This window comes from Ochotona curzoniae, unplaced genomic scaffold (genome assembly GCF_017591425.1).
Source record: "Ochotona curzoniae isolate NIBS_2020 unplaced genomic scaffold, NIBS_Ocur_1.0 contig_64, whole genome shotgun sequence".
NCBI lineage: Eukaryota > Metazoa > Chordata > Mammalia > Lagomorpha > Ochotonidae > Ochotona > Ochotona curzoniae.
Window position 1 is genome coordinate 23,389,017 of NW_024466502.1, and position 22,121 is coordinate 23,411,137.

Below are 22,121 nucleotides of genomic sequence, written 5' to 3' on the forward strand. Positions count from 1 at the left end.
GAGAACTCCCCAACAACAAAATATTCCAGAAACGTACCCAGCAGCTCTCATGATGGGAGCATGGGCGTATGACTTTGGCTGCTTGAGTAGCAAACTTCCGGGTAGAGTCTGAGAAATTGAACCAAGCAGGCTTTGGGAAGAGGACACTTAGAGAAAACAAAGCAACCAGATTGCTGGTGAGATGACGGGGCTGGAAGAAGTGCCTAGCAGCACTGATCTCATTGCAGATTCCAAGGCAGTCAGGTTTGGGACACAAGGATGCATAGTAAGGGCAGGTGTTGAGGGGTAGCAGGGTAAGCCAATACTTGCAATGGAAGTGCTGATTCATGTCATGGCTACTACACTTCCAATCCAGCTTCCTGCTAATGTGCTTGGAAAGCAGTGGACGATGGCTCAATTCATCTGATTTTGAGAATTGTTTTGGGATGATTATTTGCTGTGCAGGGTGGCCAAGTATACTAACTCAATAAGCATTTATTGGGTAATTGAATATTGAATGATGCGTCAGACATTGTTCCAGCCACTTGACGTGGCCCTGGGTATCTGTGATGAAAATGTGTGCCCCATTTATTTCTCTGCTCAGGGTGTGGGACCCAGTTACTGCCCTCCTGTTGTGTTTGTGCTCAGCACTTTGAGCCATTACTTTTGGTATTCGAACATGGTGGTAGTTGTGGAGACGGCAGTGCTGGTCCATTTTTGTGATGCAGGACTCCTCCAACAGTGATTTTGGCTCAAGGACTTTTCATTTTAAAATATTTATTTATATTTGGAAGCTACTAGAGGGACACACACACACTTCCGGAGACAATTGAGAGAGAGAGAGAGAGAGAGAGAGACAGAGAGAGAGACAGAGAGACAGAGAGAGAGAGAAAGAATATGAATGAATCTTCTGTCTGCTGGTTCATTCCCCAGATGTTTGCAACAGCCAAGACTGAGCCAAACTATGGCTGGGATGATAAAGCTTCATCTGGGTCTCCCATGTGGGTGCCGGGGCTCAAATATATCGATTATCTTCTGCTCTACCCAGGCCATAAGCAGGGAGCCAGTTTGGAAGTGGGATAGCCTTTCTGAAACTGTGGTGATATTCACTTTGAGATTAGAGAGTGTGGTGGTGGCTGGAGATAACATCCATCTGCACATAGGGATTCCAAGGTGCCCCGCATGGGGTGTGTAGGGAGGGAGGGCTTGCACAGGTGAATAAATCAGCTACTCTTGTCCCCATCCTCACATGCATGGTCCCAGAGATCTTTAGATAGCGAGGAGGCAGCCTGCTCTACTTCCAGGGCCAGGACGTGCAAGTCAGGTTGCTGTGTGAGTCCTGCTGAGAGTGGGACATGGTGCCCCTCCCCAACACTGAAGTCCCCACAGATGCCAGCTAGTCCTGGTTTGCCCCCTTATATCAAGACTCACAGCTGAGCAAAGCAGCTTGTATCAGCCTCAGAGGCCCAGACCAGCTATGTGATCAGTGTTTATCCTTCCACTCTCATGGAGGAGGCTTAATTTGAAATAAACACTGAGCAGTGGTGAAAACAAGGATGTGTGGATAGCTTGTGTGTAACTTAGGGAGCTCTCTAGAGGAGGGATATCATGTTGCCCTGATCCCAGAGTGCTGAAGAGGTGTCTGGAATATTCTTAGACTGATTCTGTGATCTGAGACTTTATTTCTAAGTTTCCTTCCTTCCCCTTCTCCTTTCAAAGGAGTCCAACCTGCAGCATTTTCTGAAGTCCCTCCTTACTCTCACCACTTACACCCCTAATTTCTTAATCTTTCACAGGTGTTTTCCCAAGTAAATCTCTGGTATATTTAACCCTGCCTGACCCAAACTAGCACATTTAAACAACACAGTCCAGAGCCCTTTATTGAACATAATCTTGGAGCCCAATCCCATTGTCAATGTTTGTGAAAGCTCTAAAGGGTTCCCTTTTGCTTTGATTCTACATGTGAAGTTCCTGGACTCACAGACTCTGTTTTGTGTCATTTCAAGTGGCTTCTCCCTCCGTTCCACTTCATTTCACCTGCTGAACCCCTTTCCTTGTTTTCTTTCCAAACTTACTTACTACAGACCCTTTGGTTTGTGTCGGGCTTCACTTACATCATGTGACTTTTTTTTGTCCCAGACATGCAAACAACTTGAAAGTAAACATGCCTCATTTCTGATCTGAGTGTTCCTTAACCCTGCCACCAGTCATCTCTCACTTTCACCCCTACAAGCAGCAATTTTTCTCTCTCTCTCTTTGATGGTGTTTCGGTGTCTTTCCCCATCCATTCAATTGATTTTTCACAGCTCACTGCCTTTTCCAAATTTATGTATAGCTCTTGTAGTGAAGCTAAGCTTTTGACTAAGCTCTCCCCTTTCCCTTTACAGATTGTCTTTGTGAACCATCTTTGCTGCACAAATATATGTATCTAGGGATTTCCTAACAAAAGGCAAGGTCCTATCTCAATAGGTTTCTAGCATCAGTTAATGAAAAAAAAAATTTTTCCCCCAGTTAGTACACGGGTAGTCCCAAATATAATAGGTACTCTGCTAGCAATGTCTATTGGATAGTGTGTGCCACGAAGGAAGAGGATAGGATATCCAGTGTAAACTGGAGGCGAGTGAGATGGCATGTACCGGTAGCACAAAGTCCTGGTAGTATCCTTCTGGTTAGAATTGACTGGGAAAAGGCTGTTTGGTTGGAGAACAGTGGAAATATAAGGTACTAAGAAAGGCGTTATTGTGAAAAAAAAGATGGTACCACTGACATCAGAAGAGCTTCTTTGCTATTCTATGTACCTTTCTTACAACTCATTAAATTCCAATAGGATATATTATATTTCCCATTATACAGATGAGCAGGATGAGGCTCAGGGTGAGTGACTACTCATATTGTCAAGGTTATAGAGCTGGTAAGTGATGAAGTCAGGATTTGCATCTAGGTGGGCTTGCTTCCCTGAGGCTCTAAGTTAATGGAGCAGGCCTGCTGTTGGTTTGAATATCAGTGGTATGGAGAAGGCCAGAGCTGATCTTAGAAGCTGGCCCGCTGGTGTCTTCACTTCACCTCACATGCAGAAATGTCGTTGTTACTGAGGTATACTATGGTATAAAAAACAACCTTCAACATTTATGGCAAGCCAATGCTATTTACTTTAGCAAGTGTCATGAATGACACAACTGCTATTTACTTGTTGCAATACCATACACAAGGGAATGACAGGTTTTTCTGAATTTAACTGTCATACATCTTTCAATGCCTCCATCCTATACAGCTCATAACTCAACTCAACCTTTTTTTTCCCCTGAGTTTTAATAAAATGTTTTCACTAGGATGTGTCATCCTCCCTTGCAATTAAAAAGAGTAAGGATATATGAGTCAAAAAGTACATTTTTATGCTTTTCCAGTTCTCATCTTCATGAGCTGTGGAATAGAATAAAAATGATGACAGGAGGTGGTTAAAAGATGAGTCTATGGATTGATTTCTGTGTCCTCTTTCCAAAGCAAGTTAGACAGTGTTTATATTAAGGTAGATTTCCTTTCCAAAATTTTATAGATCTTTACAAGACCAAAATGCATTGGCATTCAATTGCTTGCAAATATAAAATTATTTTAAAAGTAAAAAAAAAAAGACTTCCAGTTTATAAATTTCCTGTGCTATTCCTTTGAAGCTTTACTTATTCTCCCTGAAAGCATACAGCAAACCTTGATTGCAATAAAAAGTAAATGTCTTACATGCAAGATGGGGGCAGGGCAACAGCTACTAGTCAGTTGTGTGATAAATTGGCTCAGTGCATAACATAAGCAATTTATATTACTTATTCACAATCACTTAAATCTAATTGCTTTAGAGACTAAAGGTGATTTCTGATTTATGCAGTAAATTGTTGGAGTTAAAAGTTTCTGAGCATTTTAAAAGGTATACAATGGCCTGGGTGCCTTTGGGGAAGCCCCATGCTGGTGTGTAAGTGTTGTCATAGCTCTAATCTCCATTATTTCTGCTCTTGTTTTCTTTGCAGACCAAAGCTGTAGGTAGTAGTAGTGAGTGTAGTTCAACGGGCTTTGACAGTGGGACACAGAGCACACCCACAAGTGGGAGAAGGCCAGACACACAGCTGGCTCACCCAATGAGCAGCTGCTCACACTAACTTCCCTTGCCTGGAGTCATGCTCAGGATGTCATCATAGAACCCAGTAGCCCCTGTCTTCATAAAGGCTTTGTGGTCTTTCTTCTCCAGCTTGTCCATTTACCCCTGGATTTGTTGAATGGTTGGGCTCCCTGTATGGAAAGCAAAAAATGTTTCTCTTTGCCAACAAGTAGTTCTCCGTGAAGCAAGTATCTTTTGGCATCTGAGTCTCTTCTGCCACCATATTCAATGTCCTGAGAGTGAGGAAATAGTAAACTTTTATCTGATAACACCAGAGAAAACCAGTTATCAGGACTGTACTACCCATATTTCCTGCATCCCACACTGTAGCTCACCGGGAATTCTCTATAGCCAATTTCAGAGATGTGCTCTGGAGACTTTCATAAGACAGACCCATCATCATCTTCACTGCAGACATCAAACGTTCGTTATACATCTAATCCTGGATGGATTTCTCTTTGATGCTGTCTTAGTTCATTTTCTGATAACATAATAGGAAACCTAGACTGGGAAATGTACACAGGAAAGAGGTTTCATTTCATTCTGGAGGCTGGCATGTCCAAAGATAGAGTGCTGCTATCTGCACAGCTTTTGGTAACAGCTTCATGCTGCCTCAGCTCATGGCAGAGAGTGAATCGGTAAGCAAGTGTGTGTGAAAGAGAGAAGCAAGTGAAAGTTGAGGAAGCTGGACTCATTATGGAAACTCATTCTTTTTAAATGTTATAATAAATTTATTTTATTTTTGATGATGTTTTCGTAGTTGAGAAGGATACATGCCCATGTGGACCACTGATTAGGGTGGGGAGGGTTGATGAATGGGGGAAAGTGGATGAGAAAACTGTTGCTACTAATCTCCTTTTTGCTTCCTGTACCTGGGGAAAGTGGGGAGAAAGAGGTGAGGGCCTCTTCCAGTATTCCAACTGCATCAGTACCCAGGGATGGAGCACCACCAAATCTTATCCCAGGTCTCTGGTGTGGAGCATATTCTGAGGGCACTGTTCAAGCGTTTTTGATATTGATTTTGTTGTTCCAAGGTTGAGGAAATCTTCCCAAGACCCATTTGCTGATATAGTCCATCATAGAGTCTTGATTCACCCAGATATTCACTGTCAAAGCTTGTATCCAATTTGTTCTGCCCTCAATGGCACTAGATGTCTTCTGCAGGCTTCCTGGAAATGGTTGTAGTGTCCCCCATGTACATTTGGGCATGTTGCTTGCTGCACAGGCTTCAACAACCGAGGATGCCCAGTTCTGACATGTGCCCTCCATGATCAGATCACAGATCCTGTGACTTTTCCCTGTGGTTGGAGGTCTTAGTCCAATGGTCCAGTTTAGGGGGTAATGCCCAAAGAAACCTCACCAGGGTGATCCCAGACCTGACTCCTATGTTTACCAGCTAGTGTAGGATCTGGCTCACTCCATCACCCACATCAGCCTACAGAAACACTGGTGGTTGCAATCATCTTGTCAGTTATGTTCCCAGTCCCATCTCATATGCAAACCAGTGAATGCTGTGGCCCAGCCTAACCCTTCCCACCTCACACTTTGGTGCTCGCACACACCAGCAGGAATTGCTGCCTGGTCATAGTGACCCCCAGAAACTCCCACCAGACCTTACCCCAGCCTTTGTTTCTGCACATGCCTGTATATGCAGCAAACTGGTCCAGCCTATCCTACATCCCATTTGTCTCTCATACACATCAATGGGGGTTGGAGCTTAGCTCAGCCCAACCAACTCTATTGTCCAGCCCACATTCATTGGTGGTTGCTGCAGTCTGGCTCAGCCCGGTCTGCCCTCAATTCCAGCTTATACTGGTGGGTGCTGCAGCCTAACTCAGCCTAACCAACCCCAGTCCAGCCTTAATGTGAACTGGCTGGTGTTGTGGCCCAACCTGGGCCTGTCTTGCACTGCATCCTGATTCTTATATCTGCCAGTGGGTGTTAAGAACTGGCACAGCCTGACCTACCCCCAGACCTGACCCACATGTATGTCAGTGGGTACTGTAACCTGGCCTGATCTGGGCTGCTCCCAACATGGATTCTTGTACTCAGCAGCAGGTACTGCATCCTGACAGAAGAGAGCCATAAACTACTGTGACCTCCCCATCATAGATCTTGCATACAAGATATCTTAGCCGATTGTGACTTGGCCCAACTCCTGTTCTGCAGGTATAGTGGCCTTGTTCAACCAGCCCACACCCATTCAGGCTCTTATTGTTGTATGCTACAGCCCAGCCCTGCATTTCACACTCCCAGACCCAGCTCTTGCGTGGTTCAGCAGTTGCTGAGACTTAGCCCAGCCTGTACCATACCTAACCTGGCTCTCATGAGCACTAGCGGGTGCTAGAGCCTGGCCCAATCTGGTACACCCCAGACCCAGTCCATACCCATGCTGAGTGATGCCACCCCCATTCCAGCTCTTGCACTCAACAGTGGGAACCACTGCCAAGTTGAAGTGTCCCCTTAGCTCTCTAACCAGACCTGTTCCCAGCCACAGATCTTACACATGCTGGTGGTTGCTCCAACTCAGCCCAGCATAAACTATCACCTGGTTTGACCTTTTCTATCATATGCTACAGCCTGACCTGGTCTGGCCTGCTCCCAGTCCCAACTTTCACTGGAGGTTGGTCAGACTAGCCCTGCCTGGCCTGCCTCCATCACTGGCTTTCATGAAAACTGGTAGGTATGATAACCTAGCCTAGTCCAGCATGGCCTGGACCCCATCCTGGCACCATGTATGTGCCAGTGTGCTATAGTTTGGCCTATTCCTGCCCAGTCTACCCCAACCCCAACCCCTTGAGCCAACCTACAAACCTGTCAACAAATGAAGCAGCCTTGCCAAGCCTGAACAACACTCAGCCAATTCAAATACTCACTAGCGGGAACTAGAGCCCACCAGGGGAGTTCCCAAATTCCCCTACTAGGCCCAATCCCAGACCCAGATCTTATGCATGTCAGCCTATATTAAGCTTTTATCCAGCATAGTCTGCCCCTCAGTGTTGGCCTTTGTGTATGCTGGTGGATGTTGTGGCTGAGCCTGCCCCACACCCAATTCTTGGATGTGCCTGTGGGTGCTGTGTCCTGGATTAGCCTACCCTGTTCCCAACTCCAGTACCCATAAGTATTGATGAGTTCCATGGTCGTGCCTAGCTTAGCCCAACCACCATCTCCAGTTTTTGAGCAAACCAACTAGTATGGCAGTCCTACAGGGTTGAGCCCACAAATCCTCCACAGAATCTGTTCCCAGCCCTGTTTCTTTCTCCAAACCGCCTGATCTCAGCCTCCTCATTTAACTAAGTGCAGTAGCCTGGTTGGTGAAAGTTCCCCAGAAGTCATTCCTCCCCTGTCACATTCTTTCCCTCAGCAGTATTCCCTCCTCCCACACATCACCAGTCACTGTTCCCTGCGCAATCCACAGCTCCGATGTCTGCAAGCATACAGATCCCTGAACCCAGTCCTCTGGTAGTATGTCATGTGCCCTGGGTTTCTGTCTGCTTTTCCCAGGGCCTACATATGCTCAGCCATGGGTCCTTAGCCCCCATTTGCTGGTGTGCTGGTGTCTGTCCCCGCATATCTTTAAAAAAAAAAAAGACTAGACAACTCTGATGGCATGCTGGTATCGTTAACACAAATTTGACATTAGCCAGGCCCAGCTATTAGCTGCTTTTCTCTCAGTAGTGTAATATTAGGTACACTGTAACCTATGTAGTTGCCTGCAGCTGGCAAGGAACTCACCCTTGCATACCTCTGCAAAAATGCTGAGGTCTTACACATGGAAGATATTACTTCATTTATGAGGTCTTTTTGCCCATAAACCAAATACCTCTCCATTGGACCCTGCTTTCTACCACTACCGCAGGGAAAACTAAGTTGTAACATGAAAACATGAATTTTCATGGGGACAAATCTTAGCAGATGTGAAATAAAAATCCATGCAGTTCAGGAGATGGCTCTGTGTTCAATATGTTAAGCCTTGGCCTGTAAGGCTAGCATTTTACGTGAGTACTCATCCAAGTCCTGGTTTGCTGCTCTATTTCTGGTTTAGCTACCTGCTGTGCCCCACGCTTGAATCCCTGTCACCCATGTGACTTAAATGGAGTCCAGGCTCCTGGCTTCAGTCTGTTCTAGCCCTGGATATTGTAGCTATTTGAAGGCATGAACCAAGAGATGAAATATCTCTTTTAACAGCAGCTGTGGCAGTAACAATGGCAGGACAGCAAACTTTAGACTAGCGTGCTCTACTGACCCTGCAGCTCTGTATATTGTTTGCCACGCTGGACCACAGCTTCCTCTTTTCAAGTTTTCACATGGTTCCACTGCAGCACCAGGCTGTAGGGGAGAGGTGCTGGCCTCCAGAAGGCTCTTCCTCTGTACCCGGGGGATGAGCTGAGAATTGCTACTGCTTCATAGCACTCACAAGGCATGATGCAATCAGGCCATATCTCTGCACCATTGACCAGATGTCCTGTGCTGGATAAGGGACAGCAAGCAGATAAAACTGTACCACTTCTGCTTCAGAAAAGCACTAAGGATAGAGGTTGCCAAACTCTTCTACCTCAAGGTCTTCTGTACTTCCTTTCTCCTCTCAACTCATCAGTCTGCAACACAGTGAGGAGTTTCAGGGAGGGAGTCACTAGGAGACCCAGATTCCAGTCCTGGCTTTTTTTCTGTAAAATTCTTGGTCTTTAGCATGTCTTGTTCTGGGCTACTGTTCTTAGCAGTACATGAGTATGGTGGACAGAGGTCCCTCCAAGGGAGTGCAGAAGCTCTCCCTCTGTCCCTGTGTGGCATTTCACACCAGGACTGGTACCCCACAGTGGCCACATGGCCAGAACTCTGCTGTTACTTTCCCCCGTCCCCCTCCACAGCCCCAGAGCTTCCTGTTTGCCAGCCCCTTCTGTGTAGAGCAGAAGGTGCTGAGAGAGCTGCCGCTCAGGAAGGAAGTGTGAGGAGTCTGTCTGCGGCAGGAACTGGAACCTTGCATGGCTTCGGGTGGGTGAGGGGGAAAGGGCAGCAGCATGTTTGCAATTTCTCTTTGCTTAATGCAAATGGAGACCAGATTGCAGAAAGTCAGCAATCATCCCGTAAGTACTGTTTCTGGGATGTTTCCTAAATTTTTTCACTGTTCTACTGTGGGACTTTTACACACACAATAATCTTTCAACACCGAGGGCTCACTTGAAGGCTTGGCACGGTTTCTCAGCCGCTGGCCTTCCTGTTGGGCCGGTATTGTTGCCAGAAGCAGCTCATTGTGTTTTGGGACAGCGGGATTTCGTGAAACCCATGATCTCATTTTCATACTTTCCTTTTCCCAGGCCAATCTTGGACAACAAATCTTGTTCACAAGATGGGACTGAAGAAGCTGAAATGAAACCCTTTGGTGATGTCAGCAATGGGTTAAAGGGAATTGTCATGAGAAAAGCTGCCCCATTGTGACACCTTCATTATCTGGCTATTCCTGATGAAGCTTTTGGGATGGCCTGATTTATTCAGCACAGACACATTCAAGGTATTGAGATTTGTGACGCATAGTCCCTGCCACAGAGGTGCTCAGTGGAAGCTGAAATGTAAAGTATGCATGATAAAAATTGCCTGTGATTTCCTAGAAATGGCTGCCACCCTTAGCACTTAGCATGTGAAGTGGCAGATGGAGTGACAATGTTGCCCCAGCCAATGAGGACAAGTGCAGTCATTTCTTTCTCACTGCAGCGTATTTCTTACTGAGATGGAGGCGGGATCCTGGAATATGATGCTGCTCAAGGTGAAATTCAGGCAAAATTGCTCCTGTGAGAGAAGGGGATTTTGTTGTTTCCCTTGAAGCAGGAAGGGGAAATTCTAATTTTCTGCTTGAACTCAGTGCAGGCTTCTCACTAGGGCTGGAGCTTGAATGGGTGAAAAGCCAGCCACTGGCTGGGTTTCTGGAGGAGCAGTGTCAGCAGATCTAAAGGCTAGAAACAGATGCCATTAAAGCAGAGCAGAATCCACTCTGAACAAGCCTTTGGTTGCCACTGCAACTCCAATTGCCATTATCTGCTATAGTCATGTCACCACCATGACCCCCTCCCTGCTGTTTCTAGAGACCATCCCAAGTGAGCGGTGACATCTCATTTAGGAGGCTGAAAGCTATAAATAATGGTTTAAGGAAAGAGCAGACTCCTTCCTCTCTAGGCTAAGACTCAACAAGGGGGAAGTTTGCCCCCATCTTCCTCCTTCTCCCTTCTCTTTTTGTCAGTTCTCCACTTGCAAAACCCACCCCCTCAATGGGCTTCTGGTGCTGTCTTGCCTTGAGGTTCAGCTGGGAGTAATAAACTTCTACCTCTTACCCCAGTGGAATTTGTAAGTGAAAAAAAAAAGTAACAGAGCAGAGCAGTGCTTAATCCAGAAGAATGGATTTTTAAAGAGTTGCTGAGTAGGCATTCAGCTTTGCTAGCTCTTGGGCCACTGAAATACTTTGGAACAGAGTGGCTTTAAATTGCCTGTCCTTTAATTCAGACCGACTGGGTCACTTGCCAGGCATTTATTGGTAGGGTTGACTTGGACACAGTTAATTTCTGATCCTGCTCTTAGAATGGCAGCACTCATAAACTGGGACTGCTAACTTTTGGCAGACTGGAATGTGGTTACTTTCTTTAAGCATTTTGGTACAATTTCCTTTGGATTCTATGCTGAACATCTTTTACAATTTTTAAAAAATATATCTTACTGTCTATTACAAAGGGGATTGAAGACCCTTGTGGTATCTGATTAGGATGGAGAGGGTAAGGGTAGGAGGGCAGTGAGGTGGGTGAGATAAATGTTTTGGTGTGTCCTCCTGTGTCTGCAGAATGAAGGAAGCACTGAGGGAGGGGGGAGTGAGGGAAAAAGTGATTTGCTCCTTGCTGTCAGAATACAGGATCATTGCTCAGGGAAGGAGACTGTTGTTTCATGTTGTCTTTTAGATCCTGAGTGGGAAAGAATATCTCAAGGGTGCTACTTGTGTGGTCTTGATTGTTCCGAGAATCTGCCTACTCTGTTACACTGGAGGTGAGGAATTCTTTGTAATACCTGTCTGCTGATCTTGTCTATATTCAGTGTGTCCACAGACCTAAGTGCTTGCTGTAGAGCCTGACCTGGAGTGTTGTTCAAACTGTGTTTTCCATCTTTTGATGCTGCACTTAAAGTCTTCTGTTGGTTTAGATGAACTGGCTGTCTTGTCTCTTATGGTCATCTGAGTATGCTCTCTACTCTGGCTCTCAGCAACTGGGGTGGCTCAGTTCTTCAATATGTGTTCTGGGGTTGGACCACATGTCTATGTGATTTTCCCAGAGGTTGGGGATTGAGCACTTCTCTGGTTGCAAAGCCCCCTAAGAAACATAATGGTTCAGGTCACTGTAACTGAATATCATATATAGTTTGGATGGCTTAAGCAACAGACATTCATTTATCACCAGTCTGGAGGATTGAAAGTCTAGGATCAAGGTGGTAGACAATTTTGTTCCTGGTTAGGACTCTTCCTCCTTTGTAGGTGGTTCTATCTATCTATCTATCTATCTATCTATCTATCTATCTATCTATCTATCTATCTTTTATTTCTTTTTATTGCAAAGTCAGATATACAGAGAGTAGGCAAGAGAGGCAAATCTTCCATCTGATGATTCACTCCTCAAGTGGTTGCAATGGCTGGAACTATGTCAATTTGAAGCCAGGAGCTCAGAGCCTCTTCTGGGTCTCCCACGTGGGTGCAGGGTCCCAAGGCTTTGGGCCATCCTCAGGTGCTTTCCCAGGCCAAAAGCATGGAGCTGGTGGGGAGTTGGGTGCTGGGATTAAAACCAGTGCCCTTATGGGATCCCGAAATTTTAAGGTGAGGACTTTAGCTGCTAGGCCACTGTGCCGGGCCCTGTAGGTGGCTGTATCTTATGACCAAGGGAGAGAAAATATCCTGCATTTATAAGGATGCTAATTGAATCATGGAGACCCCACCACTTCTAAATCTGTCACCTCCAAAGTTCTGTATCTCTAAGTACCAATAAATTGGGATTGGTGGTTGAACATTAATTTTGAATACACAATAATTCAGCTAATTACATTGAACAAATCAATGTAATATCTCCAGATCTGAATTCCTTTACCTATGAAATGGCTGATGATAATAGGATCTGATTTCAGAGTGGGTATAAGGATTGAGTGAGATGGAATGTTCAGAGTGCCTAGAACTTGATAAAGACTGAATCATGTGTAGCTCTTTTCCTTTCCCTATCTTCTTAGTAGGTTTACTTCATATTGTATCTTGCCAGTATCTTTAAATCATAAACAGATCTGAAAGGAATGCTAGAAGCCATCTCACTAGTTCTTCCTATTTTTAGATAATGAACTGAGGCTAAAAAGTATGCCACAACCCAGAAAAAGATTGATTGTGCTACTGTGGTCAAACAGGGTCAAGAACCCAGTTTCTGAGGACAGTTGTGGTGGAAGATCTTTCGCTCTCTCCTTTCTCTGTAACTCAGCCTTTCAAATATATAAAATAAATTAAAAAAAAAGAATCCATATTCTGAAGACCAATACATTGTTCACTGTTTAAAACATATTTTTATTTATTTGAAAAACAGAGTTACAAGAAGGGAGGGAGGGATGGAGAGGCAGAGAGTGAGAGAGAGTCTTCCATCTGCTGGTTCACTCTTGAAATGTCCATGATGGCTGGGGTTGGACCAGGCCAAAGCCAAGAGTCAAGAGCCTTTTCTGAGTATCCCACTTGGGTGTAGGCCCAAGCGCTTTGCCGTCCTGCACTGCTTTTCCAGACACTTCCTAAGGGCGTGGGATATGAAGCAGAGCAGCGGGGACTCAGATAGGCACTCCTGTGGAATGCCAGCATTTCAGGCAGTACCTTAAGCTGTGCTGCCATCGTGCTGGTCCATCTGTTGTTCTTTCAACAGTCTCCCTGTCTCAAATATTAGTTGCTGTGTTAGTTACAGAATATAGCATTCCAGACTTTTACTTTGGCAAAGAATTTACATTTATGAGATTAATGTTTAGTGCTAAAATATTTTACTATTAAATAAAATTTGAATACCCATTTGGAGCATTGAGTAAAGAATATTCGAATGTAAAGCAGGACAAGTATTTTTTTGGGGGAAATGTCACTTAATTCCTATAGACAGAGGAGACATAAATAAAATGGCAGCAAGATTCAACTGAGAAATAACATATCTCACATGCCATCAGCAGAAAGGTCAAGAACAGTAGCAATTTTATTAAGAAAGAGAAAGAATGGAATATTCAGGCCTGGGTGGGGAAATGAAGGAGAGGTGAAGGTTGGAAGCAGAAAAACAAGACATAGGCTAAACTGGCTATATACAATCAAGCTCTTTTTAAACACACTTGTAAACCCAACTTCTCTGTCTTCACCTTCTGGGACTCCCATAGCTCTTATACTTGGCCTTTTAATAGTGTCTTTCAGTTCTTTGATACTTTTTTTTTTTTTTTTTTAGCTTGACCCAGCTCTGCTTCCAGCTTTTTGTTTGCTTCCCCCTGGTGACAGGAACTATCTTCCAATTCTTAGATTCTTTCTTCCACTTCCTTCATTCTGTTTTGGAGATTCTCCACTGTACTTTTAATTTGCTCCGCTGTGTTCTTCATTTCTGATATTTCAGCTTTCATGTGATTCATTTCCTGTGTGACATGCTCCTTAAATTCCTCGAACTCTGTATTATTACATGCTTCTGGTTGTTGATAAGAAACTTTATAACAAGTGTTTTGAATTCTGTATCCCCCATTTTCTCAATGTCTTCCTCAGCTAACTGTGAGGTTGGTAAAGGGTTTTGCTCCTTTGCAGGGGAGTCTTCAGTAATATTCATTGTGCCTTTTCTTTGCTCTTGGTTATTGTACTTCTGGTCAGCAGAGTCTTCTCCATGGGGCAGGTTTCTAAACTCTGTCACCCACAGGTCTGCAGTTTGATTTTACTTATTGCAATTGGTACACAGCTCTTTGTCTGCAGTCAGTTGTGCCACTCCCTCTAGCGAGTTCCAGGTCTGGGTTCTTATGTTAGATTTTCAGTATGATCTCCATAGCTCCAGCTCTTGACTCACCAGTCACCACCTCCTGTGATACCGTGCTGAGGCTGCACATTTGTGCATACAACCATTCTCCCACTTTCGGTTTGGAGCAGGTCCCAGGATTAGGGAGACACCAGGTGTTCTATATAGCTAGATTGTTGGTGATGCTGTTAGGTCTGAGGGCCACACGGACCTATTTTCATCTGTATGATGCCAAAATTGGTATTATTTTCCCTGTGGGACCAGTACAATCCACTGAGCACAGTGGGCTTGCTCCCAGCTTAGTGCATGTGTCCCTGAAGTCTTGAAGCTTTTGCTACACTGTACAAAATGGCACCTGATGTTCCATTAAGTAGAATTCTTGATCTACTGACCATCAGGTCTGAGGTCTACTTGGACCTATCTTGGGAGAACCTTTAGGATGCCACATTGTTGCAGTTCAATGAGCCAGAAATGAGTTCACTCCCAGCTCAGTGCATGTGCAGTCCTGAGCTGTAGCCTTTATCTCTCTAGACAAAATGGCACCCAATTCAGCTCTTGGGGGTGGACTGGGCTGTGACTTCTACTCTGTTCCTGCATTTCACGTCTGGAACCTGCCAGCAGTGATCACCTGTTCCCACCTGGTTACTGGTGCAGTTCTGGCTGTTGGTGCAATTCAGATCACTGCTTGCTGAATGTCACTGGAGTATGGGTCATTGCAACACCACACCAATGTGTCCACTGCTTTCCCATGTCTTCAGTCTGCAGGTGCCCCTCTGCTGTCACTATGTCCTCTCCTATTTCCTGGAATGTGCCCTCTCTGCTTCACACTGGCTGATATTTCTCCATCTGTTTAAGTGTGTCTTTACCCTATTTTGCTATCTTGATTCTCTGAAACTTTTTTTTTTTTCTGTAATCCTTGCTCTTTCCACATCCATCAGCCTGATGTAGTCACATAACCACATTGGAAATCACATGGAGTTGAGTGGATACTTATGTGTTATGGTATAGGTAAATACATTGGTTTTCTTGTTCATTGCTCAATCTTTTGAGTGCAGATACTCAGGAGATTAATTCAATTGTCAGTGCAGATCATAGATACATCAGTGTACAAATTGGAGAATTCAGTGTTGCCCAAGGGAGAGATCCCTACGGTGAATTTAACTTTGAGGAGTTATTTGGTTGTTAGCCCACAGCTCTCCTGGTGACTCTTTCAACTGGACTGTACCTTCTGCAAAGCTTTATATGTAATCAGGACAATTATTTATATGCAGAATAATTGAACTATTTCCTCCGGCTATGTAAAAACTTAATTTCAACCTATTTTCTCATCTAGGTTTTTGTTCTGCTTTCTCCTCTTGCTTTCTGGTTTTTATTTCAAAGGCTGCTTGAGCGTCCATTGATTGTGGAAACAATCTTAAGAGAAGTGGGACTTGTTATCTACTAGCCTTACTTACATATGACATAACACTGTCTTAAGTGAAATGTACACTCTTTCTAAGAAATTAGTCATTTCTTAGAGGATTAGGGCTAGGGTTATGGTTAGTCATTTCTTGGTATATTTCTATGAAGCATTTTAACAATAAATCTATTTGTATTTATGGAATTGATTTGACTTGTATAATACAGAGTGGAAAATATGTCTTGATAATAATGTTAATATTATGGGGAGTATGACACAGGATCTCCCCCTGGGGGAGGGGAAAGGATTAAAAAAAGGTGTGCCAATGATTCATTGGTTTTTGTATTAGAACCAACCACAACATTAATAGTGTTTCTTCACTTCATGATGGTAACTATGATGTTGACTTTCATGTTAACTTTGGAGATGAACTTGGAAGGTTGCAGTGTTTACCTTTAATGTTGCAGATTGAAACTGAAGATCAGTTAGTTTTAGATGAATGCCTAGTGGGTTGTGAGTGATCCATATATTCACTGTAGGAAACTGGAATTCTAGGTTACTCTAAATTTGGAATCTAATCTCATATACGCATTAGCCATAGAATAGCCACTGACTCGCACCAGTACCAACCACCAGAATTACAAACCTCCATATCATATAAAAATTCACTGACTAATTGCTATTCTTCAGGGCTTATTCTGTGCAGGTCAGTCTTGCAGATCCTAAAGAAAAGGTTGTAGACATGAACTGTGCTTTGGAGGGTACAGTTAGTGAATAATAATCTTGATGCCAAGAGGACTTCCCTCAAGTGAAGCAATCATCATTGTTTGAAATATAGGCATTCAATTACAGATAGACATGCCATATGTCATCTAGGAATTCATGGTTTGGCAAATCAGCATCATGCTTGATTTGATTTAATTAAACGATACAGGCTTTTTAGCTCATCTCAAAAAGTTGACAGGAAGGTCAAACATTTAAATGGGAAGTGATATGTTCACGTAGAAAGATACAGTTCTTGTACTTAAAGGTTACAATTATGTAAATATTAGTGTATGTGAGCAATAATGATAAGAATAACTTGTATTTTTTTGAGCATCTTCTATTTACCCCTGTCTGAAGAGTTTGTTCTAATCTGTACAATCTTGCTCTTTATAACTCTATCCTAACAATTAATTAGGATAATAGATGATCCCAAATTTGGAGAAGATGTAGAATCAGAGAACTAAAGTAAGCTGATATGCATCAAGGGGGCACAATATTGTGTTATTAGGATATATATTAATTTGTTTTCTGTTGCCATAACAAAATATTTCAGGATGGGACATTTCAGAGAAAGAAAACTTAGTTCCTGCAGTTTGGGAGGCTGAAGTTTAAGAGTGTATGGCCTCATTTATTCAACTTCTTGTGGGGTGCCATGTGTAGCCTAGAAATGGGAAGAAAACCAACAAGAAGGGACTAAGCGTGTAGGGTGGCTCCACTTTGAGGGAACTGTCTTGAGACCTTCTATTCATCCTTCCAAAGATGGTGCCCTTGGTGACCCAATTATCTGTACAAGGCACCACCTCATAAAGGTCCCACTGCATCTCAACATTGCCAAACTGGGAACTAAGCTGCCAAATACTGAACCTTTTGACAACATACTCAAACCATATTAAGATCCAAATTTTGTCCCCTTCTAGAACTTGCTGTGCTTCATTGAAAAATATTATAGAAGTCTGACATTCATTGAAGCTTTAGCATCCATAAGGGATGAGATTTTATTTTTACATAACTTATTATGTTTTTAGAAGGAAAATATTCAGTAAAATGTTCAAGGGCAGAGATGTTGAGGAAAGCATCTGACTGCCATGGTGGATTCCTCAGTAAGAAAGTGTGTAGTAACTAATGTAGATTTAGCGCTGTAGCAAATTTGAGTAAGGAATATACAAAGGCTAGAGCACAGTAAATTGTCTATTCCTTATGTGACATAGTAATGGGTTCTATTTGTCTCTGGCTCTGTCACCTTTGCCTTGCAGTTTCCAGTGTGGTTCTGTTTACTGCATCAAGCTGATGGATGGGGAAAAGTCAAGACTTACAAAAAATGGAAATTTCACATGTCAGACCTGTGAGTCTTACACATTTCTTTTTATTTTTAGATTTATTTTTATTTTTTTTTATTGGAAAGGCAGATATACAGAGAGGAGAGACAGAGAGGAAGATCTTCCGTCCGATGATTCACTCCCCAAGTGAGCGCAACGGCCGATGCTATGTCAATCCAAAGCTAGGAGCCTCTTCCTTGTCTCCCACACGGGTGCAGGGTCCCAAAGCCTTGGACCATCCTCGACTGCTTTCCTGGGCCACAGGCAGGGAGCTGGATGGGAAGTGGGGCCGCCGGGATTAGAACTGGTGCCCATATGGGATCCTGGGGCGTGCTAGGCGAGGACCTTAACCACTGCGCCACCGCGCTGGGCCCGAGTCTTACACATATCTTACACAAATAAATTCCACATGTTAGTATTCAGATACAAGTCATACCTAATGATGAGAGTAATTGGGAATTAAGACCTAGCACTGTGTCCAAGATAGTCGAGGGAGGTGGCTATCAAGTCTGACATAAAGTGGCTTTGCTGCACCTAAATATTAAAAAAACCCCAAAACCAAAAAACTTGACTTTGCATGACTAAGGCATCTTGCAAATTGAACAGCATCCACTGAGTGGTCTAGGTGTTCTGGCTGATGTCTTTTGTGGGGACTAGGGAGGAGGTTTCTGAAGGAGGTAGATGTAAAAGTTGGGTTGGGTTCAGTCCATCCGTATTGCTAAGGTTCTCCTCTCATCTAGAAATTCAAAAGAGTTTTAGTTGATGATATTTCTGCAAAGACACAGCTCCTCAGCAGGGCAGGGGACAGTGTTTCTAGGTAGCTTTCCTGTGGACAGAGGAAGCCGGCCTTGTAACCTGGGTTTTTAGATGTTGATAAAGCATTCATTGGCTTTTAGGATAAAGAAGTAACAGGTTACAAAAGAGGGTGACTGGACCTGGCACAGTAGCCTTGCAGCTAAAGTCCTTGCCTTGCACACGTCAGGATCCCATGTGGTCTCTGGGTTCTGCTTCCCACCCAGCTTCCTGCTTGTGGCCTGGGAAAGCAGTTGAGGATAGCCCAAAGGCCTTTGGATGCTGCTCCCGTGTGGGAGACCTGGAAGAGGCTCTGGGTTCCTGGTTTTGGATCAGCGTAACTCCACCCATTGCAGCCGCTTGAAGAGTGAATCATCAGCTGGGAGATCTTCTGTCTCTCCTCCTTTCTGTATATCTGCTTTTCCAACAGCAACAAAAAAATCTAAAAGAGGGTGGCTGAGGGATGAGGAGTTAGCCATTGGAGCAAGAGTATAATGTATTGCTATTGCTTTTTCCAAGATTTCTATTATTTTTCTCATTTTCCTTCAGTGAACATTTTTTTCCCCCTAGCGGGATATTTATTCAGGTCTGTTACTTCAAGACTCCTGCCTTCATCACCCGAGTTATACAAAAGTGTCATCTGTGGACCTGCTTCAGAAAGCTCTGTGGGGAGTAGAGTCACAGTGCCAACACCTGGCATAGTGATCTTTAAGGAGATGGCATTACTTGGATAGCTTTGCCTTTCCTTTCATTATACATCTATCCAGATGTATACCTTTTCTGGGTTTATTTCTAACTCTTGTGAGCTAGAAAAACTTCAAGTAAGTGAATTTTTGTAGGAGCTTAGCTGTGGTGTGGAATTGGGGGTGGGTATCAGTATTCACAACTTTTCACACACGACGGATCCCATAGACTGGGGGTTCAAACTCTACAGTGGTTTTTGGGGTAGCAGCCTGGGCAAGATGCTCGCCTGAAGCTACCAGCAGTCTTAAGGTCTCAGGATCACAGGAAAAACTGGATGCTCTTGTTCCAGCTCTGGGTGGAGTTCATTTTCTCATAGACGTGAGACAAATTGCTGAGTTGGGCAGTCTGATTTTCAGATAGGCACTAAGTAACAAAGGCCAATATAATCATTTAGTGAGACTGGTCCTGAAGCTGAAAATGCTTGAGCCACATCTAAAAATGAAAGCAGCTAAACAGGAGAGGGTGGGAAATGTGTCCCATAGGAGAGGGACACAGCTAGAACAGGACATTAGAGAATGTTAAAGAAGATTAAAGGGCCCGGCGCGGTGGCCTAGCAGCTAATGTCCTCACCTTGAACACAGTGGGATCCCATATGGGTGCTGGTTCTAATCCCGGCAACTCCACTTCCCATCCAGTTCCCTGTTTGTGGCCTGGGAAAGCAGTCGACCACAGCCCAGTGCCTTAGACCCTGCACCCGTGTGGGAGACCTGGAGGAAGTTCCTGGCTCCTAACTTTGGATTGGCACAGCACCGGCTATTGCAATCACCTGGGTAGTCAATCATTGGACTAAAGATCTTCCTTTCTGTCTCTCCTCCTCTCTGTATATATGCCTTTCCAATAAAAATCAAATAAATCTTTAAAAAATTGAAAATGAAAGCATGTTCTTAATGTTTTTACAATCTAGGTATTAACAGATTTGAAGAGTCTCAGAACTGCAGGAATAAGTAACAATTATTCAATGTGATTTTTTTTTTAATCACAGAACAGAGATGTTTTACAAAGCCTTCTTCATTGCATTCACTCTTTGCCTCCAATGTTGTCTATTTGGAATAGAGCCAATCATCTTGACCTTGTTCTTTTCAAATCTTAATAGAAAGGCAGTGTTACACATACACACACACACACACACACACACACAGAGAGAGAGAGAGAGAGAGAGAGAGAGAGAGAGAGAGAGAATCTGCTGATTCAGTCTCTAGATGTCTATGATAGCCAGGACTGGGCTAGGCCAAAGCCAGGTGCCAAGAGTTTTATCTGGGTCTTCTACATGAGTGGAAGGCATCTAAGCACTGGGGTCATCCTGTGTTGTTTTTCCCACGTCATTGGCAGCAAGCTGATTTGAAAGTGGCACTGCTAGGAAATGAACTGATGCCTTTATGGGATGCTGGCAGTGCAGGCCACGATGTAACCCGCTGTATCACAATGCCAACCCTAATCTCGTTCTTGTATATATATAAAGGCAAAATTTTGTTCTATTTTAGTCAATAGTTTTTGCTTGGCACTTTTTAACTTCAGATCCATAGCACATTGTCCTCAGCTATATAGAATTTAACACCAGATGTGGCAGCTCACTTTCATGGGTCCAATTATGCTGTAAGCAATCACCCTCTGGGAACCTCTCTGTACATATTAGTTTATTTGAATAACTTTCAAAGGTAACAGTTGAGGAAGTATTAATGAAGGTATCCATTAGGGAGGATTGAATGTGCTGATGAATGTGGAATGGTTCTATGTTGCATTGTGTCTGCTATGGAGATGTGTTCAAGTTGTAAGATTGGGTATTTGTAAATGTACCCTTAATTGTAAACAGAAATTTTGCAGATGTAATAAAGCTAATATTGGATCATCTTGGATTATGGTGTGCCTAATGAAAAAACTGGTGGGCCTTCAGGTAAAAGGACAAATATGGGCACAGAGAGAACACCCGGAGAGAATGCCATGTGAAAAGAGTGGTAGAGGGTGGAGAAATGGAGCTGCACGTCAGAAAGACCAAGGACACCTGGCAGACACAGAAGCTAGGAGAGGTCTCTGAAATGGGGCATGTCTGGAAACACCTTGATTTTGGACTTGTACAATCCAAGGGAGAAAGAAATTCTATAATTTCCAATCATCTAGTTAGTGGTGTTTTGTTATGCCCATTTTAGGAAATGAATATGGAGGGTAAAGTTAGTCAGTCTTTTTTTATCAGCTGTGTCTGTGATGCAATTTTGCCCTGTGTGTGTATGGCAGATATCTTGGCAATGTCTACTGGTGGGCAGCTAATGTTGGTATAATATTATCTCCCACTTGGAGAAAGAGGACTGATGTCTCTCCTTTTCTTTTTCTCTTTAGTTTGGAATCTTAAAAGCTCACTTGTTGATAAAAGCAACACTATGATGCCTATAGTTCTTTTAAAATATGTGTTGACAGGGAGCCTATGTTTTTCTTTTACCTTTTCAAATGCTCGAGTTCAGCAAGCCCTTTCTTGTCAATACTGCAGGGGCTTCAATCACATAGCACTTGAAGGCCTTTCAAAGATCTGCAAGATTGAGAAAGAGCCCAGCCTGTTAGAAAGGGGAATAAGAGATTTCCCACTTCCTCATGATTTCTAAAAATACGTTCTCTTTCCTTTCAGGCAACACCTATGAAACAGAAGGAAACGTCTGTTTGGAAGCTGAGCAGAGGTGTGGCAGTTCAAGACACAGGAGATGAAATTCTGAGGTTTGTGCTGATTTACTGATTATCTCTGAACAGGCTGTTAAGTCTAAGGAGACTGTTAAAAACCACACCAGTGTCTTGGGCTGCCTTTGATATTTAGAATTGAGGAGGTTGAGGCAAATACACCCCAATTAAGCATGCAGTACTTTAATCAAATACGGATTAAGGGCAAGCAAAGACAAAAATAGTATCTTTACTGATTTCTGGGAGATAATTAAATCAGACTTACTGCACAGGGAGAGAATGGGTATTATAAGTCTATAAAAAGACCTTAA

The 22,121-nt window shown here is 43.6% G+C and overlaps 1 long non-coding RNA gene across 3 annotated transcripts in view; it reads left to right on the forward strand.

Annotated features, from left to right (window-relative positions):
- Positions 1-22,121, forward strand: part of LOC121163639 — a 144,744-nt gene that overhangs the window by 121,014 nt on the left and 1,609 nt on the right. Inside the window, exons 1-4 of one of the 3 annotated variants that reach the window (XR_005884930.1) lie at positions 9,163-9,207; positions 9,439-9,632; positions 17,551-17,639; positions 21,764-21,849. This is a non-coding gene — a long non-coding RNA (uncharacterized LOC121163639). Of the gene's footprint in view, positions 1-9,162; positions 9,208-9,438; positions 9,633-17,550; positions 17,640-21,763; positions 21,850-22,121 lie in introns of those variants that run through there. The other 2 variants (XR_005884928.1, XR_005884929.1) reach the window with 2 other exon arrangements.